The sequence below is a fragment of the Pseudophryne corroboree genome, unplaced genomic scaffold, assembly GCF_028390025.1.
Source record: "Pseudophryne corroboree isolate aPseCor3 unplaced genomic scaffold, aPseCor3.hap2 scaffold_572, whole genome shotgun sequence".
NCBI classification, from domain to species: Eukaryota; Metazoa; Chordata; class Amphibia; order Anura; family Myobatrachidae; genus Pseudophryne; species Pseudophryne corroboree.
Genome location: NW_026970171.1, coordinates 59,862 through 87,694, shown reverse-complemented (window position 1 = coordinate 87,694; position 27,833 = coordinate 59,862). Strand labels below are relative to the sequence as shown.

The window sequence follows — 27,833 nt, the reverse complement described above, 5'->3', positions numbered from 1 at the left end:
GGAGGAGTCTGCGGCGGTGGGTGAATGAGATGTGGGGGCAGGCTGCTAAAGTTGCAGGGGGGGAGGGAGCCGGAGGGATCTGAACATGAGCCGCACGTCCCGCTGCCGGTAACTACCGCAGAGTATGTATCTATGCTCCGATGCCACTGCTACTGTTGCCAGTCTCCCCCCCCTCCCCAGGATGGAATACATGGTGGGGGCAGGCTGCTAAGGGTGCAGGGGAGGAGGGGAAGGGAGCCGGATGGATCTGAATGTGAGCCGCAAGTAAGGGACCATACTGATCCTCCCCACCTCAGCCCGCTGGTGCTGCCGCTGCTGCCTGACTTCTTCCGTGCAGCACAGCTGTCTTCTCCGGCTGCCGCTCCCGCACTCGCTTCAGGTGTGGGGGTACCACACCGCTCAGTAGGCAAGCGCTGTCAGTCAGGAGTCAGCGCTGCACCGGATGTCTCTTCTGGATGTCCTCTGACTTTCTCCTGCGGCGCAGCTCCAGCTATTCCTCCCGCTGCGGCTCCCACTTCGGGTAAGGGGACCATATTGCTCAGTAGTGAGCACTTTCGGTAAGCCTGCGGCTGCTATGCCGCTACCCCTCTCCTCCACAGTCCTAATGGGTCGCTGCAGTCTGTAAGGGACCGCAGGTGCACACACCCAGGAACCGCTGGCTCTCTTCCCGCCGCCAGCAGCTACTTTTATAACCTCAGCCTGCACGAGACCCCTTCCCTCACTCACTCTCGCTCTCCTGGCGGCCACTGCGCAGCCGCAACAAATTGAAAAGCCCTATCTCTATAATGGGGCATATTTCTCTTAATTAAAAAAACCCTATAACTTTCTGAAAAACCACAACCCCAAAAGGCACTACACTGGGGCATACTCTATCTAGTAAAACAAACCCCAAGTCTTAATTCGTCCTCTATCCGGAGTTATGCCTTCCCAAAAAATATCTAATTCACTCTATAGGAAAACGGTGTCAAAAAGCCACAAAGGAAGTCACAGAAAAAAACTGACAGTTGGAATTTAGGTTACTCCCAATTCCTCATTTTTTATTATTTTGCCCTGAAATTTGGCATGCAGCACCGGGTGACGATTCTACACGCCCATGCCAAATTTCAGCTCAGTACGTCCAATCAGTTTTGAGGTGTAGCCCCTCAAACACCATGCCCCCATCTCAGAAGTTCCCTATGGGAGAATTCCGTTTGTTCGATTCAGCCTTAATATAAGGGCACGACCGTGCCCTTATAATATATCACAAACATATATGATTCATACATATATCACACACACATACATGATACATACATGAGAAAGACCTGGGATGGTGATGAGGCCCGGGCCCCCTGCTGATGTTGCGTTGAGGAAGGCAGTGTTCCAGGGCGGATGCCAGTCAGGGAGAGCGCCGCGCAGCCCGGGAAAAATACTGCTGAGGAGCTACATCTGGAAGAGCCCCAGGGAGGGAGAGTGTCACATGCCCCATCCTGCGCGGCACACTCTGCAGGCCTGCACATGGGAAGGGAGGTCTCTGGCCACACATACTCACCCTGCTGCTGAAGCCCCGCTGCTGTCCTCATCAGCGCTCTCCAGCGGGGAGCGGGGCCAGGATGAACCTCAACCTGTGAGAACTATCTTCATGATCAAGAGATCTCATATGCAAGATAAGTATGTGTTGGGAAAGGGCTGGGGAGGGCGGCTGCTCGGGCACACCCTCGTCAAGTTAAGGAGATTTAACTGAGGAAGCACAAGGGAACTCTCGTCTGGGGACAACAACTGCTGGGAGACCACATCTTTTCAGATGAACATGGGAGGGCGGAAGGCTGCCTAATACTGAAGCACCCTCAGACATTAAACCATATGCAACAACTATTGCAAGCATTCCTGGGGGAAGGTCTGCAGCAGACGGATTTGCATTCGGTGATGTCATCCAAGCAGTGGGCCAAAGTTGGCTGGAACCCTCATCTGTATATGAAAAGAGAAAAGTGGCATGCGGGGCATGGCGGTCTTTTGCGGCGCTTGGATAACCCCAAGTTTGCATTAAACACCCCCACCCTCCTTCGGTGTGGGGCTCATGTTGGCCATGCCCAAGCCCCTGAAGCATTCAAGCTGATTTCTTGCAGCAGCTGGGCACTGTAACAGCTTCAGAGCTGCTCTACAAGACAAGTAAAAGGGTGTGGGCCCTGCAGCACCACCGGTAGTTTGCATACACACATATATAGGACAGCATCTCTTATATGCCCCAGGGTCAATAAAATAGTATCCTTGTCTAGGCTATCCATCCCCTCAGATAAGGCATTTGTCCATGCCGCTACAGCACTACACACCCAGGTCGACGCAATTGCCGGTCTGAGTAAGGTACCTGAATGTGTATAAATGGACTTCAGGGTAATCTCCTGTTTGCTTTGAGGGTAGCCGTATCCTGGGACGGGAGGGCTACCTTCTTGGATAAGCGTGTTAATGCTTTGTCCACCCTAGGGGAGGATTCCCATCGTAACCTATCCGTTGATGGGAAAGGATACGCCATAAGAATCCTTTTGGAAATCTGCAGTCTTTTATCTGGAGATTTCCAAGCTTTTTCACATAACTCGTTCAGCTCGCGTGAGGGGGGAAAGGTTACCTCAGGCTTCTTTCCCTTGTACATATGTACCCTCTTGTCAGCGACAGGGGGTTACTCTGTGATGTGCAAAACATCTTTTATTGCCATAATCATAAATCGAATGGATTTTGCCAATTTTGGCTGTAACTTTGCATCATCGTAATCGACACTGGAGTCAGAATCCGTGTCGGTATCTGTGTCAACAAACTGGGATAGTGGGCGCTTATGAGACCCTGACAGTCCCTGCAACATAGGATCAGGCATGGGTTGAGACCCTGACTGTCCCAAAGCTTCTGCCTTGTCTAATCTTTTGTGCAATGAGTTTACACTAGCATTTAAAACATTCCACATATCCATCCAATCAGCTGTCGGCGGAGACACCACATTCATTTGCTCCCGCTCCTCTCTAATATAGCCTTCTTCCTCAGACATGTCGACACACGTGTACCGACACACCACACACACAGGGAATGCTTTTTCTGAAGACAGTTTCCCCACAAGGCCCTTTGGAGAGACAGAGAGGGAGTATGCCAGCACACACCCCAGCGCTATATAACCCAGGAATAAAACAGTAACTTAATGTTTGCCCAGTAGTGCTGCTGTATGTAATTTGCGAATTATGTGCCCCCCCCCCCTCTTTTCAACCCTCTTGTCTAACGTGGTATAAGCAGGGTAGAGTCCGGGGAGCTTCCTCTCAGCGGTGCTGTGGAGAAAAAATGGCGCTGGTGAGTGCTGAGGGAGAAGCCCCGCCCCCTCGGAGGCGGGCTTCTGTCCCGCTTAAACTGTAAAATTGGTGGGGGCTCATACATATATACAGTGCCCAGCTGTATATATGTTATATTTTTGCGAAAAAGGTTTATATTGCTGCCCAGGGCGCCCCCCCTGCGCCCTGCACCCTTACAGTGACCGGAGTATGTGAGGTGTATGGGAGCAAAGGCACACAGCTGCAGTGCTGTGCGTTACCTCAGTGAAGATCATGAAGTCTTCTGCCGCCTCTTAAGTCTTCTTTTCTTCTCATACTCACCCGGCTTCTATCTTCCGGCTCTGCGAGGGGGACGAAGGCGCGGCTCAGGGACGGACGGCGAGGGTGAGATCCTGCGTACCAATCCCTCTGGAGCTAATGGTGTCCAGTAGCCTAAGAAGCAGGACCTTGCAACTCAGAGAGTAGGGCTGCTTCTCTCCCCTCAGTCCCTCGATGAGGGAGTCTGTTGCCAGCAGTGCTCCCTGAAAATTAAAAACCTAACAAAATACTTTCTGTCAGAAAGCTCAGGAGAGCTCCTGAAAAGCACCCAGTCTCCACTGGGCACAGTATCAAACTGAGGTCTGGAGGAGGGGCATAGAGGGAGGAGCCAGTGCACACCCAAAACTAAAGTCTTTCTTAAAGTGCCCATGTCTCCTGCGGAGCCCGTCTATCCCCATGGTCCTTACGGAGTCCCCAGCATCCTCTAGGACTTTAGAGAAAATAGGATTTTAATACCTACTGGTAAATCCTTTTCTCTTAGTCCGTAGAGGATGCTGGGCACCCATCCCAGTGCGTACTGTGTCTGCAGTTATGAAATGGCCCTTAACTCCAGAACATTTATGTGGAGACAACTTTCCTGACTTGACCATCTTCCTTGGATGTTTTCCCCCTGTGTGACTGCTCCCCAGCCTCGGAGGGTTGCATCCGTGGTCCCTAGGATCCCGTCCTGGTTCCCAAACCATCGCCCCTCTAGGTGGTGAGAACTGTGCAGCCACCAATGGAGTGAGATTCTGGTCTTGGAAGACAGGATTATCCTCCGGTGCATGTGTAGGTGGGATCCGGACCACTTGTCCAACAGGTCCCACTGGAACACTCTGGCATGGAGCCTGCCAAACTGAATGGCCTCGTAGGCCGCAACCATCTTCCCCAGCAACCGAATGCATTTATGGATTAACACTCTTGCTGGTTTCAGAATTTGTTTGACCAGACTCTGGATCTCCAGAGCCATTCCACTAGAAGAAAACCTCTTCTGTGTCCAGTATCACTCCCAAAAACAACAACCGCGTTATTAGGACCAACTGCGATTTTGGCAAGTTTAGGAGCCAACCATGTTGTTAAAGAACTGTCAGGGAGAGTAGATGTTTTGCACCAACTGGTACCTGGATCTCGCCTTTATCAGGAGATCATCCAAGTACGGGATAATTGTGACTCCTTGCTTGCGAAGGAGAACCATCATTTCCGCCATCACCCTGGTGAAAATCCTCGGAGCCGTGGACAGACCAAACGGCAACGTCTGAAATTGGTAATGACAATCCTGAATTGCAAACCTCAGGTAGCTTGATGCAGTGGCTAAATGGGAACATGTAAGTAGGCATCCTTTATGTCTACCAAAACCATGAAATCTCCTTTATCCCCCGGACTGGAGATCACTACCCTGAGAGATTCCATCTTGAAATTGAATTTCTTTAGGTAGAAATTAAGGGATTTCAGATTTAAGATTGGTCTGACTGAGCCGTCCGGCTTCGGGACCACGAAGAGGCTTGAATAAAAACCTTCTCCCTGCTGACTAAGGCTGATTTGAACAATCGGTGAGGGGGAACTTCTTGAAACCCCAGTTTGTACCCTTGGGACACTATTTGTAAAACCCACAAGTCCAGGTCCGAATGAATCCAGAACTGACTGAAGAGTTTTAGACGTGCCCCCCAGTGGCGGAACTAGCGAGCAATGGGCCCATGTGCGACAAAATGGCTTGGGCCCCCCCCCCATCCCATCCCATCCAAGTCCACCCCCTCACCCCTGGAGAGGATCTGGTGAGGGGGGCCTGCTCAGGGAAGTGGATACCTAGCAACAGTGCCGTAACTAGACATTTTAGCAGTGTGTGCAAGAAACGGCATTGGAGCCCCACCCCTGCATGCAAAACAGGGGCAGTGCGCGCCGTAGGCGCGCGCAAAAAAACATAGTGGCGTGGCTTCGTGGTTAAGGGGTGTGGCCACAAAATAATACCAATTCATAAAACGGTGCACAGTAGTCTCCATTATTCAAATTATGCCGCACAGTAGCACCACTACACCAGGTAGAGACCCTTTTACACCTTACGGCGGACAGATTCCTCTTTTTACACATTACAGCAGACAGCGTCCTCTTTTTACACATTACAGCAGACAGCGTCCCCTTTTTACACATTACGGCAGACAGCATCCCCCTTTTTTACACAACGGCAGACAACGTGCCCTTGTTACACATAGCGGCAGACAGCGTACATTTTTTTCACATAACGGCAGATAGCCTGCCCTTGTTACACATTACGGCAGACATCGTACACTTTTTACACATTACAGCAGACAGCTTGCCCTTGTTACACATTACAGCAGACAGCTTGCCCTTGTTACACATTATGGCAGACAGCGTGCCCTTGTTACACATAGCGGCAGACAGCGTACACTTTTTACACATAACGGCAGACAGCCTGCCCTTGTTAAACATAGCGGCAGACAGCGTACACTTTTTTCACATAACAGCAGTCAGCCTGCCCTTGTTACACATAATGGCAGACATCGTACACTTTTTACACATTACAGCAGACAGCTTGCCCTTGTTACACATTACAGCAGACAGCTTGCCCTTGTTACACATTATGGCAGACAGCGTGCCCTTGTTACACATTACGGCAGACAGCATCCCCCTTGTTACACATTACGGCAGGCAGATTCCCCCTTGTTACACATTGCGGCAAGCAGATTCCCCCTTTTTACACATTGCGGCAAGCAGCTTCCCCCTTTTTACACATTGCGGCAGGCAGATTCCCCCTTTTTACACATTGCGGCAGGCAGTCCCCCTTTTTACACATAGCTGCAGGCAGATTCCCCCTTTTTACACATAGCGGCAGGCAGATTCCCCCTTTTTACACATTGCGGCAGGCAGTCCCCCTTTTTACACATAGCTGCAGGCAGATTCCCCCTTTTAACACATAGCTGCAGGCAGATTCCCCCATTTTACACATAGCTGCAGGCAGATTCCCCCTTTTTACACATAGCGGCAGGCAGATTCCCCCCTTTTACACATAGCGGCAGGCAGATTCCCCCTTTTTACACATAGCGGCAGGCAGATTCCCCCTTTTTACACATAGCGGCAGGCAGTCCCAACAAAGAAAGAAAGAGACGAAAGAAAGAAAGAAAGAAAGAAAGAAAGAAAGAAAGAAAGAAAGAAAGAAAGAAAGAAAGAAAGAAAGAAGAATTATACTTACCCTCTCCGCTGGCTCAGGCTCCTCGTGCAGCTTGACGATTCCCGGGCAGTAGAGAAGGAGGAGGAGGGAGGTGGAGGAGGGAGCCGCAGCAGCGCTGTGTTATTGGTGGAGGCGCTGCTGCTGCTGCCCCTCTGCTTCACTATAGGCTGTTCTCGGAAGACAGCCTATAGTGAAGCAGAGGGGCAGCAGCAGCGCCTCCACCAGTAACAAAGCGCTGCTGCGGCTCCTTCCTTCACCTCCCTCCTCCTCCTCCTCCCGCCCGTGCCGCTGCTCCTCTCATCTCCAAGCGACCCTCCTCCCTCTTCGTGTGTTACAGAGGCGGCAGCGTGTCTGGTGCTGCGGCTGCTGCCCGTAGTGCCCTGGCCTGATCTGTTCGTTACGACGGGCGGGCGGGCGGCGGGAGTCGCAGGACGCAGACCCGACGGGAGCGCTGGTGTGCGGCTGCGGCATGATACAATGAGTCATTGTGACTCATTGTAATGCCGGCGGCTGTGGGCCCTTGAGTGCGGCGGGGCCCCAGTGCAATGCACTGCCTGCCCTGCCAGTAGTTCCGCCCCTGGTGCCCCCCACTGGTGTGGGCTCCTGCAAGAGAGCCCCAGCGTCATGCAGTGGATTTGGCAGAAGCAGAGGACTCTGCTCCTGCGATCTTGAAGAGGCTTCTTGGAGTCAGCATCAGCATTCCCTTGGTGAATCCACAATGCCCTCCTATCCGAGACTGCCATGAAATTGGCCCGTGAGCACTTGTGCCCGGTGTAGGATTTTTAAATATGTGTAGTTTACTGTATGCAAGGGTTTAAAACCTTTTAGGAACTGAGATCTAAGGTGTATTACATGTAGTTTAAAAAAAAACAAAAAAGGTTTATTTTATGGCAGTAGTTTCCAAACTGGGGTTCTTGCACTGGTAGCATAGTTTGGTGGTCCAGGACCAATTAAAATTATTTATACTTTATTAAATTGGCAAAACCATTCCCTCACAACATAACTGAACCTGAGGATGACATGCTATAAACACAATTTACTTAATTTTATATTTTTTTCTGAATTTCTCAATAAAAAAAACTTTGGCCTAGGGGTGCCGTGAAACAAATTTTGATACTATTTATTTATATAGTGCTCTTTCTCCAACAGGACTCAAGGCGCTTGAGATATGGCTTCTGGAACTGAACACAGGATTCTAAATGTGGCTGTACCAAGGACCTATACAGTGGCATTACAGGTTGAGTATCCCTTATCCAAAATGCTTGGGACCAGAGGAATTTTGGATATCGGATTTTTCTGTATTTTGGAATAATTGCATACCATAACGAGATATTATGGTGATGGGACCTAAATCTAAGCACAGAATGCATTTATGTTTCATATATACCATATACACACAGCCTGAAGGTCATTTTAGCCAATATTTTTTATAACTTTGTGCATTAAACAAAGTGTGTGTACATTCACAGAATTCATTTATGTGTCATATACACCTTATACACACAGTCTGAAGTTCATTTAATACAATATTTTTATTAACTTTTTGAGTATTAAACAAAGTTTGTGTACACTGAGCCATCAAAAAACAAAGGTTTCACTATCTCAGTCTCACTCAAAAAAGTCCGTATTTCGGAATATTCCGTATTTCGGAATATTTGGATATGGGATACTCAACCTGTATTACTTTTTTCTGCTACTGGTTCTTTACCTATGCAAACAAGCATCTGACTTGCCTTTCCTATTGCTTTGTTACATTGCTCACCTGAAATAGTAATACTTAGATAGCTTTCCTCTTGCCATTATAATGCCCTTAATATTATAGTTAGCCTTTGTATTTTTGAGACGTGTATGATTTTGCATTTTTTGGCATTAAATGTTGCCATGTTCTTGACCATTCCTCTAGTCCAGGGGCGGAACTGCCAGAGACAACGGAGTCAGTTGCCGCCGGGCTCCAGCCCTAAAGGGGCTTCCTCCATTGCCCTCCGGCTGTTACGTGCCCTTCCTACTAAATAGACAAAGGCGCTACCAGCAGGGTCTCGCAGTTTGTACATTCCATGCCGTAACACCCTTCTTTCCACCTTTTTCAAGACCCAGCCCAGCAGCCTCGCCGCTGCCACCACCGCTAGCTGCAGCACTGCCAGCGGTGGGGTGCCCCTGCTTCTTCTCACACCACAGATAGCTGGGCAGCACTGCAACTGCCTGCCTGATTGCTCCGCCCCCTTCCGGCTCCCAAGCACCTCTGCTGCCCAGTGATCCAGGAGCCTGCTGCTAGGAAGAAGTGGCCGAGCTTCAGCAAGCGAGTCTGGACACTGGCGGAGGAAGCCATGATAACCAGATAATGGGGAGTGGAGAGCCAGTTCCAAGGTAATACTTTATACAGCTGGTTGAGATCCTGGTCGGTGGATATGGATTCCAAGAAAACCCTGGAGGTGCTTCCTTTCAAGGGAGACACTCTCTTTGGAGAAGACCTCAATAAGATTGTAGCTGATCTGGCTACTGCTAAAACAGCTTGCCTACCTAGTATGACTCCTACCACGCAGAAGGCTAAAAGTACTTTCCCTTGGCCCTTTCATCCTCAAGGTAAAGCGTACCCAAGGTCAGGCATACCCAAAGCAAGCTCATGCTTCCAGACCTGCCAAGCCAAGACTGAAGCAAGCCTGGGCTGCCCATCAGCCTGCTTCCAAAACAGACAAGCCTGCCGCATGATGGTGCAGGCCTCCCTCTCTGGGATCCCAGGGTGGGGGGCCCGACTTCTAGGTTTGGCATAATTCTAAGCTAGAGAATTCTGTTTGGAGCTCACCTTGTACTTTGTGAAGAAATAATCAGCATTGTGGCTGAGCAGATACATGTAGTGTGTGGCTGCAAACTGCATGGATCTGCTGCGTTGTAATGCTGATACTTTTTTTTTCAAAGTACCAATAGCTTTATATAATGTTCACAATTTTTACGCAGGATCAAATAGCTCAATAGGTAGGGGGTTTGATTAGAATTCAACAGGTTATAGGTTTGAATCCTGGGTATGGTAGTTTGAGATGTGTTATTTAATAAAGTATGTTGTTCTGACTGCTGGCATCCTATCACCTGGGATATCATACTAAATAAATGGAGTTGATCAATTTTTTTTTTATTTTTTTTTAAACTAGGGACAATTTCCAGATACTTTTCTTTATAACTGAGATTGCCCCCTGGAACTTCACATCAGTTGACAACTATGCATGAGTGGGCAGTGCTTGCTCTGGATCTGCCCACCCATTTATGTGCCATCATAAAAGAAAGCACAACTGACAGTTATCCTGGGCGTACACTACACAATTATCTGTCAGGCTATCTATCCAGTCTGGATGGATGGAATGAAAATCTGGTAATGTATAGGAGCAAATGTCAATTAACCATTTGCTCCCAAACACTAGAAAAGTGGTCAAAAATGGTCATTACACAAATTGGTTAAACCCAAAATTTAACCAATTTGTTTAGGGGACCATTTTTGTCCATTTTCTAGTGTTTGAGAGTAAATCGTTGATGGTCATTTGCTCACATAGATAACCGGATTTCTATTCCAACCAGCCAGTGTTGGAGATATGGTCTGCCAGATTACATAATGCATACCAGAGCCATAACTAGACTTTTTGGTGCCCTGTGACAGATAATTATATGCCCCCCCCCCCCTCCCCATTTTTGCAATATGGACAAAAGGCGCATGCCTTGTGGGGAAGGGGCATAACAAGATTGGTCTCAGAGAAAGCACATGAGATATGAAGATATATCTAGTATACTTGACACTCAATGGTTTGTGGTATTGCCGGGGTGCCCTCCTTAAATGCATATACAGTCACACATGGCGTGTTTGTGCAAATGGCATATCAGCAGTCAGCACTAACTGGTGACATGCCATTTGTACAAGTAAGCCATGTGTGACTAATATATAAACATACTTTATTAAATAACACCTCAAACTATCATACCCAGGATTCAAACCTATAACCTGTTGAATTCTAATCAAATACCCTACCCATTGAGCTACTTGATCCTGCATCTATTCTAACCTCCAAAAACAGATTCAGTTGCATTTTCCAGCGTGTTTTGTTTGCGCCTTTGCAAATGTCTTACATCGACAAACTTATTTAGTACTATTTTGCAAATAGGGTTACATTGTCGCAACATTGTGTTCCCTAATTGCTTGATTTTTTTAAATGCAACAATTGATAAAGACACCTGATAATTGCTCTGTGGAGTCTTATTTTGTGTCTACTTCTTATCTACATTTAATTCCCTACCTCTAATCAAGGCATTTTTAAATGCTGGGGGCTGCCAGGACGTGAGGCCTACCTAGACTTTAGATCTGAATTTGAATGTACTTGTGAACTAACTTAATTTCCTACTTCTAAATTCATTCCTAAATTCACTACTTACATTAATCCTGTAGTTGAGCATTTTGAGCCTTCAATTGTGGGCATTGTTTTGTGTCCAGACCAGCAGCTGGTGGTGTGCATTTGCTGGAAAGGCATCGAAGACCTCCGATATGCTGCATCTCCTGATGTGTGTCTCCCTCAAGTGGCTGTCAGCAAATGCATGCTAGACACCCCATTCCAAGCTGATTGTGACATCACGGAACATGCATCATAGAACAGGCATGCTAGAATATGGGTCTTTAACCTGCGACCCTCCAGCTGCTGTGGAACTACATATACCAGCACGCCCTGCCTCAGTTTTAGCATACCTTAATAGCAAAACTGTGGCAGGGCATGCTGGGATGTGTAGTTTCACAGCAGCTGGAGGGCCACAGGATGAAGACCCATGTGCTAGAGTCAAGCCGCAGCTACATTGAATGCTAGCAAGCTGAATGTTTAAATCATTTTTGTTCCGCAGCATTCCAATGCGGAAGATTCCATGGAACCAGAGATTATTCCATTGAGAAGGACATGCTGCCTGGATGACTACACTGTGCAAATTAAATCACGGAGCCAGTTGGCTTGTGGGTGGCTCTGGTGACTGGGTGGTTGGGTGGGCGGTGTGTCGGAGGTGAAGCACATGCAAATGTATGTGTATCATCCAGCTAGTGAGAGTGAAAACTCATGCAGGAGTGTGCCTGCTTGTCAGTGGGTTATGCACCTTGCCAGGCGTCAAATCTACATGGAGCAGCTGGAGGGGACAAGAGCAGGTTTGCAAAATATAGATAGAAGAGCATATATGCTGGCGCATTCTCCATGATTGTGTCAGCTTATGTTTTGGTGCACTGCACTTTCCTTCACTAAGTTTTAGCCATTTTGGTTAAACGCAAGTGTAGTGGCTTCTCGCCCTTTTGGCTGTGATCTTGTATCGTGGTTGAAGAGTCTGCTGGAGGGATTGTTTTCTTCATTGGCGAGAGACTGAAGATATTCCAGGATGGAAGGCTTGGGAACACTATCCGTTTTTCAGTTGTGGAAGAGTTGAAAGACCGGATTGGACTACATTCTATAGTAAAGGATATCTTTGTATTTATTAATCCTCCCTTTATATGTGTCTGTCTTTCAATAAAGCTTTGGGCTTGTGATTCCCTCACCCTCTTACACTCCACACCCATAGCCTTATTAACTGTTGTATTATTGTATTGTTTAAATGTATAGTGCAGTTCATGATTTATAGTGTAGGCTGGCCTGTGCTGTAGTTCTTGAACTGTACTATACCGACAGCATTTGTATTGTGTTTTGGCTGTGCTGCAACACGGTACTTATGTGTGTAATGTTTATGTATGTTTTTTTGCTTCTTTATGTCAATAAAGACTGCTTTTTCAATCCAATATCTGAAAACAATTAATGTTTATCTTTGATGGCAATAGAAGTGGTATGATATTTGCTGCTTTTGAAAGGCAATATCTGATATGTCCCCTATCTGGGAACCATATATTAAATGGCTTTTCAGAAAAGGGAGATGGGAGAAGAGCTTTCAGTACTTGTAGGACCGATGCTCATTTCCTATTCTAGCCTCCAAAAACAGATTCAGTTGCATTTTCCAGCGTGTTTTGGATGCGCCTTTGCAAATGTCTTACATCGACAAACTTATTTAGTACTATTTTGCAAATAGGGTTACATTGTTGCAACATTGTGTTCCCTAATTGCTTGATTTTTTAAATGCAACAATTGATAAAGACACCTGATAACTGCTCTGTGGAGTCTTATTTTGTGTCTACTTCTTATCTACATTTAATTCTCTACCTCTAATCAAGGCATTTTTAAATGCTGGGGGCTGCCAGGACGTGAGGCCTACCTAGACTTTAGATCTGAATTTGAATGTACTTGTGAACTAACTTCATTTCCTACTTCTAAATTCATTCCTAAATTCACTACTTACATGAATCCTGTAGTTGGGCATTTTGGGACTTCGATTGTGGGCATTGTTTTGTGTCCAGACCAGCAGCAGGTGGTGTGCATTTGCTGGAAAGGCATCGAAGACCTCCGATATGCTGCATCTCCTGATGTGTGTCTCCCTCAAGTGTCTGTCAGCAAATGCCTGCTAGACACCCCATTCCAAGCTGATTGTGACATCACGGTACATGCATCATAGAACAGGCATGCTAGAACATGGGTCTTCAACCTGCGACCCTCCAGCTGCTGTGGAACTACACATCCCAGCATGCCCTGCCTCAGTTTTAGCATACCTTAATAGCAAAACTGTGGCAGGGCATGCTGGGATGTGTAGTTTCACAGCAGCTGGAGGGCCACAGGATGAAGACCCATGTGCTAGAGCCAAGCCGCAGGTACATTGAATGCTAGCAAGCTGAATATTTAAATCCTTTTTGTTCCGCAGCATTCCAATGTGGAAGATTCCATGGAACCAGAGATCCTTCCATTGAGAAGGACATGCTGCCTGGATGACTACACTGTGCAAATTAAATCACGGAGCCAGTTGGTTTGTGGGTGGCTCTGGTGACTGGGTGGTTGGGTGGGTGGTGTGTCGGAGGTGGAGCACATGCAAATGATTGTGTATCATCCAGCTAGTGAGAGAGAAAACTCATGCAGGAGTGTGCCTGCTTGTCAGTGGGTTATGCACCTTGCCAGACGTCAAATCTACATAGAGCAGCTGGAGGGGACAAGAGCAGGTTTGCAAAATATAGATAGAAGAGCATATATGCTGGCACATTCTCCATGATTGTGACAGCTTATGTTTTGGTGCACTGCACTTTCCTCCACTAAGTTTTAGCCATTTTTGTTAAGCTCAAGTGTAGTTGCTTCTCTGCCTTTTGGCTGTGATCTTGTATCGTGGTTGAAGGGTCTGCTGGAGGGAGGGATTGTTTTCTTCATTGGCGAAAGACCAAAGATATTCCAGGATGGAAGGCTTGGGAACACTATCCGTTTTTCAGTTGTGGAAGAGCACAGAGGTCGGATTGGACTACATTCTATAGTAAAGGATACCTTTCTATTTATTGCCCCTCCCCTTATATGTGTCTGTGTTACAATAAAGCTTCGGTCTTGTGATTCCCTCACCCTCTTACACTCCACACACATAGCCTTATTAACTGTTGTATTATTGTATAGTTTAAATGTATAGTGCAGTTCATGATTTATAGTGTAGGCCATAGTTGCCAATTCAGTTTATAACAAGCGGAATTGGGCTTGTTTTTTCTTCTGGTTGCTTATTTTTTGGGGTGGTTGCTTGTTGCTTGTTTTTGGGCTTAGAATTTTTTTTGCTGCTTGTTTTTGGGCTTCTTTTGTTTTTAGGTATCACTGATACCGACTTCCAGAGATAATTAGTCATTCATCCATATAACACAGATCCTCACACAGACATACTGTAGGTGAGATGTTGTGGATGAATAGAGTCTTAAAGAAATGATGAGTCATTCATTATGTCTATTGTTGCCGACTGCCGGTTGTGTGTATTCAGTAGGGCTAATTTGTTTTTAACAATGACAACAACAAAGACACTGACCAGACACACAACAGTGAAGCAATTTAGGACCACTTTATGTGGTATTCTTTATGTCAGATATGGTTTAAGACGCTTGGGTATTTGTTGCAAGGATTTTTAAACCAACTACCAATATGCTTCAGCGCTTCAACTCAGGAATATATAACATGGAAGCTTCTATAGACGATGGAGACAGCTCAGATGAATTTGCTTATATCCATTTTACATAAAACCTTTGTAATTCAGTGTGCTATGTACTTTACCTCGCAGTATGCCATCTGCAATGCACTTTACTTCACACAGTGTGCCATGCACTTTACCTCACACAGTGGGGGTCATTCCGAGTTCGCTCGCTAGCTGCTTTTAGCAGCATTGCACACGCTAGACCGCCGCCCTCTGGGAGTGTATCTTCGCTTAGCAGAATTGCGAACGAAAGATTAGCAGAATTGCGAATAAATAATTATTTTCAGTTTCTGAGTAGCTCGAGACTTACTCCTACACTGCGATCAGCTCAGCCCGTTTCGTTCCTGGTTTGAAGTCACAAACACGCCCTGCGTTCGGACAGCCACTCCCCCGTTTCTCCAGACACTCCTGCGTTTTATCCTGCACACTCCCAGAAAACGGTAAATTTCCGCCCAGAAACACCCACTTCCTGTCAATCACACTCCGATCACTTCAATGATGAAAATTCTTCGTTCGGACGTGAGTAAATCTACTAAGTTTTGTTCTAAATTACTTAGCGCATGCGCACTGCGTACCATACGCATGCGCATTTTTGCCTTAATCGTTACGTTGCAAAAATCGGCAACGAGCGAACAACTCGGAATGACCCCCAGTGTGCTATCTGCAATACACTATACTTCACACAGTGTGCCATGCACTTTACCTCACATAGTATGCCATCTGCAATGCACTTTACTTCACACAGTGTACCATGCACTTTACCTCACAGTGTGCCATCTGCAATGCACTTTACCTCTCAGTAATTCCTTTGTTATTTATTGAATTGAGTTACTATTTAATATTTATATATGCATTTATTATTTTGAATTGTCTTAATAATCTTTTGTTTTGTTACCTTGATTTGGCCTCTTAATTTATTTAATAGAAGTACAAAGTTGGATGTTGTAAGATTATTTGTTTTATCTTTCCATAGAATAAATATTTCACAGTGAATACAAATGACCACAGATACAGTATATACAGTTGGCAATTTTCACTTGAGATTTTTCTTTAGAGGAAACATGAAAGCATAGTATCTTAAATTCACAACTCTAACTATAATATTTATAAAAATTCCAGTATTCTTTAAAAGCCAGTTTTGTGCTGATAAATATCATTGTAAAGACCTTAAAGGCAGATTATATAAATAATTATATGTATTTTAATAAGACAAACAATAATGTCTGTTTATATATATATATATATATATATATATATATAAAAAAACAACAACCTTGAGTTGGGCTTTTTTTGGGGCTTTTTAGGATTGGTTTGGGCTTGTTTTGGGCTTATTTTTCAGTCATCGGTTGCTTGTTTTCCATTTCAGAGTTGGCAACACTGGTGTAGGCTGGCCTGTGCTGTAGTTCTTGAACTGTACTATACCGACAGCATTTGTATTGTGTTTTGGCTGTGCTGCAACACAGTACTTATGTGTGTAATGTTTATGTATGTTTTTTTGCTTCTTTATGTCAATAAAGACTGCTTTTTCAATCCAATATCTGAAAACAATCAATGTTTATCTTTGATGGCAATAGAAGTGGTATGATATTTGCTGCTTTTGAAAGGCAATATCTGATATGTCCCCTATCTGGGAACCATATATTAAATGGCTTTTCAGAAAAGGAAGATGGTAGAAGAGCTTTCAGTACTCGTTGGACCGATGCACATTTCCTATTCTAGCCTCCAAAAACAGATTCAGTTGCATTTTCCAGTGTGTTTTAAATGCGCCTTTGCAAATGTCTTACATCGACAAACTTATTTAGTACTATTTTGCAAATAGGGTTACATTGTTGCAACATTGTGTTCCCTAATTGCTTGATTTTTTAAATGCAACAATTGATAAAGACACCTGATAACTGCTCTGTGGAGTCTTATTTTGCGTCTACTTCTTATCTACATTTAATTCCCTACCTCTAATCAAGGCATTTTTAAATGCTGGGGGCTGCCAGGACGTGAGGCCTACCTAGACTTTAGATCTGAATTTGAATGTACTTGTGAACTAACTTAATTTCCTACTTCTAAATTCATTCCTAAATTCACTACTTACATGAATCCTGTAGTTGGGCATTTTGGGACTTCGATTGTGGGCATTGTTTTGTGTCCAGACCAGCAGCAGGTGGTGTGCATTTGCTGGAAAGGCATCGAAGACCTCCGATATGCTGCATCTCCTGATGTGTGTCTACCTCAAGTGGCTGTCAGCAAATGCCTGCTAGATACCCCATTCCAAGCTGATTGTGACTTCACGGAACATGCATCATAGAACAGGCATGCTAGAACATGGGTCTTCAACCTGCGACCCTCCAGCTGCTGTGGAACTACACATCCCAGCATGCCCTGCCTCAGTTTTAGCATACCTTAATAGCAAAACTGTGGCAGGGCATGCTGGGATGTGTAGTTTCACAGCAGCTGGAGGGCCACAGGATGAAGACCCATGTGCTAAAGCCAAGCCGCAGGTACATTGAATGCTAGCAAACTGAATGTTTAAATAATTTTTGTTCCGCAGCATTCCAATGTGGAAGATTCCATGGAACCAGAGATCCTTCCATTGAGAAGGACATGCTGCCTGGATGACTACACTGTGCAAATTAAATCAAGGAGCCAGTTGGCTTGTGGGTGGCTCTGGTGACTGGGTGGTTGGGTGGGCGGTGTGTCGGAGGTGGAGCACATGCAAATGAATGTGTATCATCCAGCTAGTGAGAGTGAAAACTCATGCAGGAGTGTGCCTGCTTGTCAGTGGGTTATGCACCTTGCCAGACGTCAAATCTACATGGAGCAGCTGGAGGGGACAAGAGCAGGTTTGCAAAATATAGATAGAAGAGCATATATGCTGGCGCATTCTCCATGATTGTGTCAGCTTATGTTTTGGTGCACTGCACTTTCCTCCACTAAGTTTTAGCTGTTTTGGTTAAACGCAAGTGTTGTTGCTTCTCGCCCTTTTGGCTGTGATCTTGTATCGTGGTTGAAGAGTCTGCTGGAGGGATTGTTTTCTTCATTGGCGAGAGACTGAAGATATTCCAGGATGGAAGGCTTGGGAACACTATCCGTTTTTAAGTTGTGGAAGAGTTGAAAGACCGGATTGGACTACATTCTATAGTAAAGGATATCTTTGTATTTATTAATCCTCCCTTTATATGTGTCTGTCTTTCAATAAAGCTTCGGGCTTGTGATTCCCTCACCCTCTTACACTCCACACCCATAGCCTTATTAACTGTTGTATTATTGTATTGTTTAAATGTATAGTGCAGTTCATGATTTATAGTGTAGGCTGGCCTGTGCTGTAGTTCTTGAACTGTACTATACCGACAGCATTTGTATTGTGTTTTATCTGTGCTGCAACACAGTACTTATGTGTGTAATGTTTATGTATGTTTTTTTGCTTCTTTATGTCAATAAAGACTGCTTTTTCAATCCAATATCTGAAAACAATCAATGTTTATCTTTGATGGCAATAGAAGTGGTATGATATTTGCTGCTTTTGAAAGGCAATATCTGATATGTCCCCTATCTGGGAACCATATATTAAATGGCTTTTCAGAAAAGGGAGATGGTAGAAGAGCTTTCAGTACTTGTAGGACCGATGCACATTTCCTATTCTAGCCTCCAAAAACAGATTCAGTTGCATTTTCCAGCGTGTTTTGGATGCGCCTTTGCAAATGTCTTACATCGACAAACTTATTTAGTACTATTTTGCAAATAGGGTTACATTGTTGCAACATTGTGTTCCCTAATTGCTTGATTTTTTAAATGCAACAATTGATAAAGACACCTGATAACTGCTCTGTGGAGTCTTATTTTGTGTCTACTTTTTATCTACATTTAATTCTCTACCTCTAATCAAGGCATTTATAAGTGCTGGGGGCTGCCAGGACGTGAGGCCTACCTAGACTTTAGATCTGAATTTGAATGTACTTGTGAACTAACTTCATTTCCTACTTCTAAATTCATTCCTAAATTCACTACTTACATGAATCCTGTAGTTGGGCATTTTGGGACTTCGATTGTGGGCATTGTTTTGTGTCCAGACCAGCAGCAGGTGGTGTGCATTTGCTGGAAAGGCATCGAAGACCTCCGATATGCTGCATCTCCTGATGTGTGTCTCCCTCAAGTGGCTGTCAGCAAATGCCTGCTAGACACCCCATTCCAAGCTGATTGTGACACCACGGTACATGCATCATAGAACAGGCATGCTAGAACATGGGTCTTCAACCTGCGACCCTCCAGCTGCTGTGGAACTACACATCCCAGCATGCCCTGCCTCAGTTTTAGCATACCTTAATAGCAAAACTGTGGCAGGGCATGCTGGGATGTGTAGTTTCACAGCAGCTGGAGGGCCACAGGATGAAGACCCATGTGCTAAAGCCAAGCCGCAGGTACATTGAATGCTAGCAAGCTGAATATTTAAATCCTTTTTATTCCGCAGCATTCCAATGTGGAAGATTCCATGGAACCAGAGATCCTTCCATTGAGAAGGACATGCTGCCTGGATGACTACACTGTGCAAATTAAATCAAGGAGCCAGTTGGCTTGTGGGTGGCTCTGGTCACTGGGTGGTTGGGTGGGTGGTGTGTCGGAGGTGGAGCACATGCAAATGATTGTGTATCATCCAGCTAGTGAGAGAGAAAACTCATGCAGGAGTGTGCCTGCTTGTCAGTGGGTTATGCACCTTTCCAGACGTCAAATCTACATGGAGCAGCTGGAGAGGACAAGAGCAGGTTTGCAAAATATAGACAGAAGAGCTCTCCAGCCTAGTTTGCTGTCTGTTTCCACTTCTCTTTTCTTGAGCCGCTCCCTTCTATGCCCTTGCGCACTATCCTGACTTCTCCCATCTGCTTACTTTGTGCCTTCCAACGCACAATGCGAACTACAGGTAGTGCTGCAGGGCCCACACCCTTTTACTTGCCATACAGAGCAGCTCTGGAGCTGTTACAGTGCCCAGCTTCTGCAAGAAATCAGCTTGAATGCTTCAGGGGCTGGGGCATAGCCAACATGAGCCCCACACCGAAGGAGGGTGGAGGTGTTTAATGCGAACTAGGGGTCATCCAAGCGCCGCAAAAGGCCGCCATGCCCTTCACGCCCCTTTTCTCTTTTCATATGCAGACGAGGGTTGAAGCCAAATTTGACCCACTGCTTGGATGACATCACCATATGCAAATCCATCTGCTGCAGGCCTTCCCCCAGGAATGCTTGCACTAGTTGTTGCATTTGGTTTGTTGTTTGGGGGTGCTTCAGTATTAGGCAGCCTTCTGCCCTCCCATGTTCATCTGAAAATATGTGTTCTCCCTGCAGTTGTTGTCCCCAGATGAGAGTTCCCTTGTGCTGCCTCAGTTGAATCTTCTTTACTTGACAGAGATGTGCCTGAGCAGCGGCCCTCCCCAGCCCTATCCCAAATCATACTTATTTTGCATAGGAGATACCATGGTCATGAAGATCGTTCTCCCAGGGTGAGGTTCATTCATTGCATTCTGGGTATGCTGACCCCTGTGATTTCCCCAAATGTGGGAAACTTGACTGCATTATTTGTGGTAGTGGGGGACTGTGTTTGTGCTTTCCTCTGGTCAGCTCTGGTAAAAGTCAGATTTCTTTATCTCAGATCTTCCTCTAGCCTTGTTCTTCTTTCGAGAGTTCCCTTGTGCTGCCTCAGTTGGATCTCCTTTACTTGACAGGGGGGTGCCCAAGCAGCGACCCTCCCCAGCTCTAGCCCAACTCCTACTTACCTGCCAGGTGAGATACTATGATCATGAAGGTGCTTCTCCCAGGGCAAGGCTCACCCATTGCACTCTGGGTGTGCTGCCCCTGTGATTTCCCCAAATATGGGAAACTTGACTGCATAATTTGTGTTTCCACTGGTCGGCTTTTATATAATTCAGATCTCTTTGTCTCAGGTCTCTCTCCAGCCTAGTTTGCAGTCTGTTTCCACTTCTTCTTTTTTTGAGCCCCTCCCTTCTATACCCTTGTGCACTATCCTGACTTCTCCTCCTGTCTGCTTACTTTGTGCCTTCCAATGCACAATGCAAACTACAGGTAGTGCTGCAGGGCCCACAAACTTTTACTTGCATTACAGAGCAGCTCTGGAGCTGTTACAGTGCCAAGCTGCTGCAAGAAATCAGCTTGAATGCTTCAGGGGCTGGGGCATTGCCAACATGAGCCCCACACCGAAGGAGGGTGGGGGTGTTTAATGCGAACTAAGGGTCATCCAAGCGCCGCAAAAGGCCGCCATTCCCTGCATACCCCTTTTCTCTTTTCATATGCAGATGAGGGTTCCAGCCAACTTTGGCCCACTGCTTGGATGACATCACTGTATGCAAATCCGTCTTCTGCTGACCTTCCCCCAGGAATGCTTGTACTAGTTGTTGCATTTGGTTTGTTGTTTGGGGGTGCTTCAGTATTAGGCAGCCTTCTGCCCTCCCATGTTCATCTGAAAATATGTGTTCTCCCTGCAGTTGTTGTCCCCAGATGAGAGTTCCCTTGTGCTGCCTCAGTTGAATCTCCTTTACTTGACAGAGATGTGCCTGAGCAGCGGCCCTCCCCAGCTCTATCCCAAATCATACTTATTTTGCATAGGAGATACCATGCTCATGAAGATTGTTCTCCCAGGTTGAGGTTCATTCATTGCATTCTGGGTATGCTGACCCCTGTGATTTCCCCAAATGTGGGAAACTTGACTGCATTATTTGTGGTAGTGGGGGACTGTGTTTGTGCTTTCCTCTGGTCAGCTCTGGTAAAAGTCAGATTTATTTGTCTCAGATCTTCCTCTAGCCTTGTTCTTCTTTCGAGAGTTCCCTTGTGCTGACTCACTTGGATCTCCTTCACTTGACAGGGAAGTGCCCGAGCAGTGACCCTACCCAGCTCTAGCCCAACTCCTACTTACCAGCCAGGTGAGATACTATGATCATGAAGGTGCTTCTCCCAGGGCAAGGCTCACCCATTGCACTCTGGGTGTGCTGCTCTTGCGATTTCCCCAAATGTGGGAAACTTGACTGCATAATTTGTGTTTCCCCTGGTCGGCTCTCGTATAATTCAGATGTATTTGTCTCAGGTCTCTCTCCAGCCTAGTTTGCTGTCTGTTTCCACTTCTCTTTTCTTGAGCCGCTCCCTTCTATGCCCTTGCGCACTATTATGACCTCTCTTGTCTGCTTACTTTGTGCCTTCCAATGTCAATGCAAACTACAGGTAGTGCTGCAGGGCCCTCACCCTTTTACATGCTTTACAGAGCAGCTCTGGAGCTGTTACAGTGCCCAGCTGCTGCAAGAAATCAGCTTGAATGCTTCAGGGGCTGGGGCATAGCCAACATGAGCCCCACACCGAAGGAGGGTGGAGGTGTTTAATGTGAATTAGGGGTCATCCAAGCGCCGCAAAAGGCCGCCATGCCCTGCACATCCCTTTTTTCTTTTCATATGCAGACGAGGGTTGAAGCCAACTTTGACCCACTGCTTGGATGACATCACCATATGCAAATCCATCTGCTGCAGGCCTTCCCCCAGGAATGCTTGCACTAGTTGTTGCATTTGGTTTATTGTTTGGGGGTGCTTCAGTATTAGGCAGCCTTCTGCCCTCCCATGTTCATCTGAAAATATGTGTTCTCCCTGCAGTTGTTGTCCCCAGATGAGAGTTCCCTTGTGCTGCCTCAGTTGAATCTCCTTTACTTGACAGAGATGTGCCTGAGCAGCGGCCCTCCCCAGCTCTATCCCAAATCATACTTATTTTGCATAGGAGATACCATGCTCATGAAGATTGTTCTCCCAGGTTGAGGTTCATTCATTGCATTCTGGGTATGCTGACCCCTGTGATTTCCCCAAATGTGGGAAACTTGACTGCATTATTTGTGGTAGTGGGGGACTGTGTTTGTGCTTTCCTCTGGTCAGCTCTGGTAAAAGTCAGATTTCTTTGTCTCAGATCTTCCTCTAGCCTTGTTCTTCTTTCGAGAGTTCCCTTGTGCTGCCTCAGTTGGATCTCCTTCACTTGACAGGGGGGTGCCCGAGCTGCGACCCTCCCCAGCTCTAGCCCAACTCCTACTTACCTGCCAGGTGAGATACTATGATCATGTAGGTGCTTCTCCCAGGGCAAGGCTCACCCATTGCACTCTGGGTGTGCTGCCCCTGTGATTTCCCCAAATGTGGGAAACTTGACTGCATAATTTGTGTTTCCCCTGGTGGGCTCTTGTATAATTCAGATCTCTTTGTCTCAGGTCTCTCTCCAGCCTAGTTTGCTGTCTGTTTCCACTTCTCTTTTCTTGAGCCGCTCCCTTCTATGCCCTTGCGCACTATTCTGACCTCTCCTGTCTGTATACTTTGTGCCTTCCAACGCACAATGCAAACTACAGGTAGTGCTGCAGGGCCCACACCCTTTTACATGCTTTACAGAGCAGCTCTGGAGCTGTTACAGTGCCCAGCTGCTGCAAGAAATCAGCTTGAATGCTTCAGGGGCTGGGGCATAGCCATCATGAGCCCCACACCGAAGGAGGGTGGAGATGTTTAATGCGAATTAGGGGTCATCCAAGCGCCGCAAAAGGCCGCCATTCCCTGCACATCCCTTTTTTCTTTTCATATGCAGACGAGGGTTGAAGCCAACTTTGACCCACTGCTTGGATGACATCACCATATGCAAATCCATCTGCTGCAGGCCTTCCCCAGGAATGCTTGCACTAGTTGTTGCATTTGGTTTGTTGTTTGGGGGTGCTTCAGTATTAGGCAGCCTTCTGCCCTCCCATGTTCATCTGAAAATATGTGTTCTCCCTGCAGTTGTTGTCCCAAGATGAGAGTTCCCTTGTGCTGCCTCAGTTGAATCGCCTTTACTTGACAGAGATGTGCCTGAGCAGCGGCCCTCCCAAGCCCTATCCCAAATCATACTTATTTTGCATAGGAGATACCATGGTCATGAAGATTGTTCTCCCATGGTGAGGTTCATTCATTGCATTCTGTTTATGCTGACCCCTGTGATTTCCCCAAATGTTGGAAACTCGACTGCATTATTTGTGGTAGTGGGGGGCTGTGTTTGTGCTTTCCTCTGGTCAGCTCTGGTAAAAGTCAGATTTCTTTGTCTCAGATCTTCCTCTAGCCTTGTTCTTCTTTCGAGAGTTCCCTTGTGCTGCCTCAGTTGGATCTCCTTCATTTGACAGGGGGGTGCCCGAGCAGCGACCCTCCCCAGCTCTAGCCCAACTCCTACTTACCTGCCAGGTGAGATCCTATGATCATGTAGGTGCTTCTCCCAGGGCAAGGCTCACCCATCGCACTCTGGGTGTGCTGCCCCTGTGATTTCCCCAAATGTGGGAAACTTGACTGCATAATTTGTGTTTCCCCTGGTCGGCTCTCGTATAATTCAGATGTATTTGTCTCAGGTCTCTCTCCAGCCTAGTTTGCTGTCTGTTTCCACTTCTCTTTTCTTGAGCCGCTCCCTTCTATGCCCTTGCGCACTATCCTGACTTCTCCCGTCTGCTTACTTTGTGCCTTCCAACGCACAATGCGAACTACAGGTAGTGCTGCAGGGCCCACACCCTTTTACTTGCCTTACAGAGCAGCTCTGGAGCTGTTACAGTGCCCAGCTGCTGCAAGAAATCAGCTTGAATGCTTCAGGGGCTGGGGCATAGCCAACATGAGCCCCACACCGAAGGAGGGTGGAGGTGTTTAATGCGAACTAGGGGTCATCCAAGCGTCGCAAAAGGCCGCCATGCCCTGCACGCCCCTCTTCTCTATTCATATGCAGATGAGTGTTGAAGCCAACTTTGACCCACTGCTTGGATGACATCACCATATGCAAATCCATCTGCTGCAGGCCTTCCCCCAGGAATGCTTGCACTAGTTGTTGCATTTGGTTTGTTGTTTGGGGGTGCTTCAGTATTAGGCAGCCTTCTGCCCTCCCATGTTCATCTGAAAATATGTGTTCTCCCTGCAGTTGTTGTCCCCCGATGAGAGTTCCCTTGTGCTGCCTCAGTTGAATCTCCTTTACTTGACAGAGATGTGCCTGAGCAGCGGCCCTCCCCAGCTCTATCCCAAATCATACTTATTTTGCATAGGAGATACCATGGTCATGAAGATTGTTTTCCCAGGGTGAGGTTCATTCATTGCATTCTGGGTATGCTGACCCCTGTGATTTCCCCAAATGTGGGAAACTGGACTGCATTATTTGTGGTAGTGAGGGACTGTGTTTGTGCTTTCCTCTGGTCAGCTCTGGTAAAAGTCAGATTTCTTTGTCTCAGATCTTCCTCTAGCCTTGTTCTTCTTTCGAGAGTTCCCTTGTGCTGCCTCAGTTGGATCTCCTTCACTTGACAGGGGGGTGCCCGAGCAGCGACCCTCCCCAGCTCTAGCCCAGCTCCTACTTACCTGCCAGGTGAGATACTATGATCATGAAGGTGCTTCTCCCAGGGCAAGGCTCACCCATTGCACTCTGGGTGTGCTACTCCTGCGGTTTCCCCAAATGTTGGACACTTGACTGCATAATTTGTGTTTCACCTGGTCGGCTCTCGTATAATTCAGATCTCTTTGTCTCAGGTCTCTCTCCAGCCTAATTTGCAGTCTGTTTCCACTTCTCTTTTCTTGAGTTGCTCCCTTCTATGCCCTTGCGCACTATCCTGACTTCTCCCGTCTGCTTACTTTGTGCCTTCCAACACACAACGCAAACTACAGGTAGTGCTGCAGGGCCCACACCCTTTTACTTGCCTTACAGAGCAGCTCTGGAGCTGTTACAGTGCCCAGCTGCTGCAAGAAATCAGCTTGAATGCTTCAGGGGCTGGGGCATAGCCATCATGAGCCCCACACCGAAGGAGGGTGGAGGTGTTTAATGCGAACTAGGGGTCATCCAAGCACCGCAAAAGGCCGCCATGCCCTGCATGCCAATTTTATCTTTTCATATGCAGACGAGGGTTGAAGCCAACTTTGACCCACTGTTTGGATGACATCACCATATGCAAATCCATATGCTGCAGGCCTTCCCCCAGGAATGCTTGCACTAGTTGTTGCATTTGGTTTGTTGTTTGGGGGTGCTTCAGTATTAGGCAGCCTTCTGCCCTCCCATGTTCATCTGAAAATATGTGTACCTCCTGCAGTTGTTGTCCCCAGATGAGAGTTCCCTTGTGCTGCCTCAGTTGAATCTCCTTTACTTGACAGAGATGTGCCTGAGCAGCGGCCCTCTCCAGCCCTATCCCAAATCATACTTATTTTGCATAGGAGATACCATGGTCATGAAGATTGTTCTCCCAGGGTGAGGTTCATTCATTGCATTCTGGGTATGCTGACCCCTGTTATTTTCCCAAATGTGGTAAACTTGACAGCATTATTTGTGGTAGTGGGGGACTATGTTTGTGCTTTCCTCTGGTCAGCTCTGGTAAAAGTCAGATTTCTTTGTCTCAGATCTTCCTCTAGCCTTGTTCTTCTTTCGAGAGTTCCCTTGTGCTGCCTCAGTTGGATCTCCTTCACTTGACAGGGGGGTGCCCGAGCAGCGACCCTCCCCAGCTCTAGCCCAACTCCTACTTACCTGCCAGGTGAGATACTATGATCATGAAGGTGCTTCTCCCAGGGCAAGGCTCACCAATTGCACTCTGGGTGTGCTGCTCCTGCGATATCCCCAAATGTGGGAAACTTGACAGCATAATTTGTGTTTCCCCTGGTCGGCTCTCGTATAATTCAGATCTCTTTGTCTCATGTCTTTCTCCAGCCTAGTTTGCTGTCTGTTTCCACTTCTCTTTTCTTGAGCCACTCCCTTCTATGCCCTTGCGCACTATCTTGACTTCTCCCGTCTGCTTACTTTGTGCCTTCCAACGCACAATGCGAACTACAGGTAGTGCTGCAGGGCCCACACCCTTTTAGTTGCCTTACAGAGCAGCTCTGGAGCTATTACAGTGCCCAGCTGCTGCAAGTAATCAGCTTGAATGCTTCAGGGGCTGGGGCATAGCCAACATGAGCCCCACACCGAAGTAGGGTGGAGGTGTTTAATGCGAACTAGGGGTCATCCAAGCGCCGCAAAAGGCCGCCATGCCCTGCACGCCCCTTTTCTCTTTTCATATGCAGACGAGGGTTGAAGCCAACTTTGACCCACTGCTTGGATAACATCACCATATGCAAATCCATCTGCTGCAGGCCTTCCCCCAGGAATGCTTGTACTAGTTGTTGCATTTGGTTTGTTGTTTGGGGGTGCTTCAGTATTAGGCAGCCTTCTGCCCTCCCATGTTCATCTGAAAATATGTGTTCTCCCTGCAGTTGTTGTCCCCAGATGAGAGTTCCCTTGTGCTGCCTCAGTTGAATCTCCTTTACTTGACAAGGGAGGCATTTTGGATTTTTTCTTTGGGTACCCTTACACCTGATGGTCTGAATGAGAGCATCGAACTGAACAACATTGGCAGTCTCTGAAGATTTTATCTATTGATTTACCTAATATATTATTTATTGAATATCCATTTATTGTATGTTTAATAAATAAACAAAATTATTAGAAGTAGCTATTTTGGAAACAGCTTTCCTCTTAGGATGAAACTGTATAATCCTGTTGTGTGTGTTCCTTTAAAGTTCTTTAGTAAAATCCACTAGTAATGATGAACATCAGATTTCTTCCTCCATCCTCTTTTTACACTTTCTCTTGGTTCTATATATATATTTTTTTTTTCTATTTTTATTTTTTCCCCCTCCTTCTCCCAAAAGGCCCCCCTCCCTCCCCCCCCCTCCCTGTTTTAAATTTTAAAATCTTTAAATATTTAAATCTTCGAATCCTTAAATTGTCTGTTTAATATTTATTTTTTCTTCAATTCTTTTTGTTGTTTAAACAGCAATGTAGTTATTCCAGGGGTTAAAATAATGAAATATAGAAATAATATTAACAAAAATTAAAGGTAAAAATGAATTGATAGAATGATCCCATTAAAAGTAAATAAATAATATGGATGTTAAGCTGAGCGGGTTGGATTCGAACATGGGACTAGCTGCATAGAGTGCATTTGATGTTTCCCCTGCGCCACAAGAACTGCTTTAGTAGTGGCA

The 27,833-nt window shown here is 46.4% G+C and overlaps 12 non-coding genes across 12 annotated transcripts; all 12 read left to right on the top strand.

The window, feature by feature from the left end:
• Window positions 1–20,261: 20,261 nt before the first annotated feature.
• LOC135033512 (U1 spliceosomal RNA) lies at window positions 20,262–20,425 on the top strand. The gene has a single exon (XR_010228872.1). It is a non-coding gene; the product is annotated as a U1 spliceosomal RNA (small nuclear RNA).
• A 152-nt stretch (window positions 20,426–20,577) lies between these two features.
• LOC135033552 (U1 spliceosomal RNA) lies at window positions 20,578–20,740 on the top strand. Its single transcript, XR_010228910.1, has one exon. It is a non-coding gene; the product is annotated as a U1 spliceosomal RNA (small nuclear RNA).
• A 675-nt stretch (window positions 20,741–21,415) lies between these two features.
• Window positions 21,416–21,579, top strand: LOC135033523 (U1 spliceosomal RNA). Its single transcript, XR_010228883.1, has one exon. It is a non-coding gene; the product is annotated as a U1 spliceosomal RNA (small nuclear RNA).
• Window positions 21,580–21,731: 152 nt separating this feature from the next.
• LOC135033554 (U1 spliceosomal RNA) lies at window positions 21,732–21,894 on the top strand. Its single transcript, XR_010228912.1, has one exon. It is a non-coding gene; the product is annotated as a U1 spliceosomal RNA (small nuclear RNA).
• Window positions 21,895–22,564: 670 nt separating this feature from the next.
• On the top strand, window positions 22,565–22,728 carry LOC135033522 (U1 spliceosomal RNA). The gene has a single exon (XR_010228882.1). It is a non-coding gene; the product is annotated as a U1 spliceosomal RNA (small nuclear RNA).
• A 152-nt stretch (window positions 22,729–22,880) lies between these two features.
• LOC135033555 (U1 spliceosomal RNA) lies at window positions 22,881–23,043 on the top strand. The gene has a single exon (XR_010228913.1). It is a non-coding gene; the product is annotated as a U1 spliceosomal RNA (small nuclear RNA).
• Window positions 23,044–23,713: 670 nt separating this feature from the next.
• LOC135033534 (U1 spliceosomal RNA) lies at window positions 23,714–23,877 on the top strand. The gene has a single exon (XR_010228893.1). It is a non-coding gene; the product is annotated as a U1 spliceosomal RNA (small nuclear RNA).
• A 152-nt stretch (window positions 23,878–24,029) lies between these two features.
• LOC135033504 (U1 spliceosomal RNA) lies at window positions 24,030–24,192 on the top strand. The gene has a single exon (XR_010228864.1). It is a non-coding gene; the product is annotated as a U1 spliceosomal RNA (small nuclear RNA).
• Window positions 24,193–24,863: 671 nt separating this feature from the next.
• LOC135033526 (U1 spliceosomal RNA) lies at window positions 24,864–25,027 on the top strand. The gene has a single exon (XR_010228886.1). It is a non-coding gene; the product is annotated as a U1 spliceosomal RNA (small nuclear RNA).
• A 152-nt stretch (window positions 25,028–25,179) lies between these two features.
• Window positions 25,180–25,342, top strand: LOC135033497 (U1 spliceosomal RNA). Its single transcript, XR_010228858.1, has one exon. It is a non-coding gene; the product is annotated as a U1 spliceosomal RNA (small nuclear RNA).
• A 671-nt stretch (window positions 25,343–26,013) lies between these two features.
• LOC135033535 (U1 spliceosomal RNA) lies at window positions 26,014–26,177 on the top strand. The gene has a single exon (XR_010228894.1). It is a non-coding gene; the product is annotated as a U1 spliceosomal RNA (small nuclear RNA).
• Window positions 26,178–26,329: 152 nt separating this feature from the next.
• On the top strand, window positions 26,330–26,492 carry LOC135033505 (U1 spliceosomal RNA). Its single transcript, XR_010228865.1, has one exon. It is a non-coding gene; the product is annotated as a U1 spliceosomal RNA (small nuclear RNA).
• The last annotated feature ends 1,341 nt before the right edge of the window (window positions 26,493–27,833 follow it).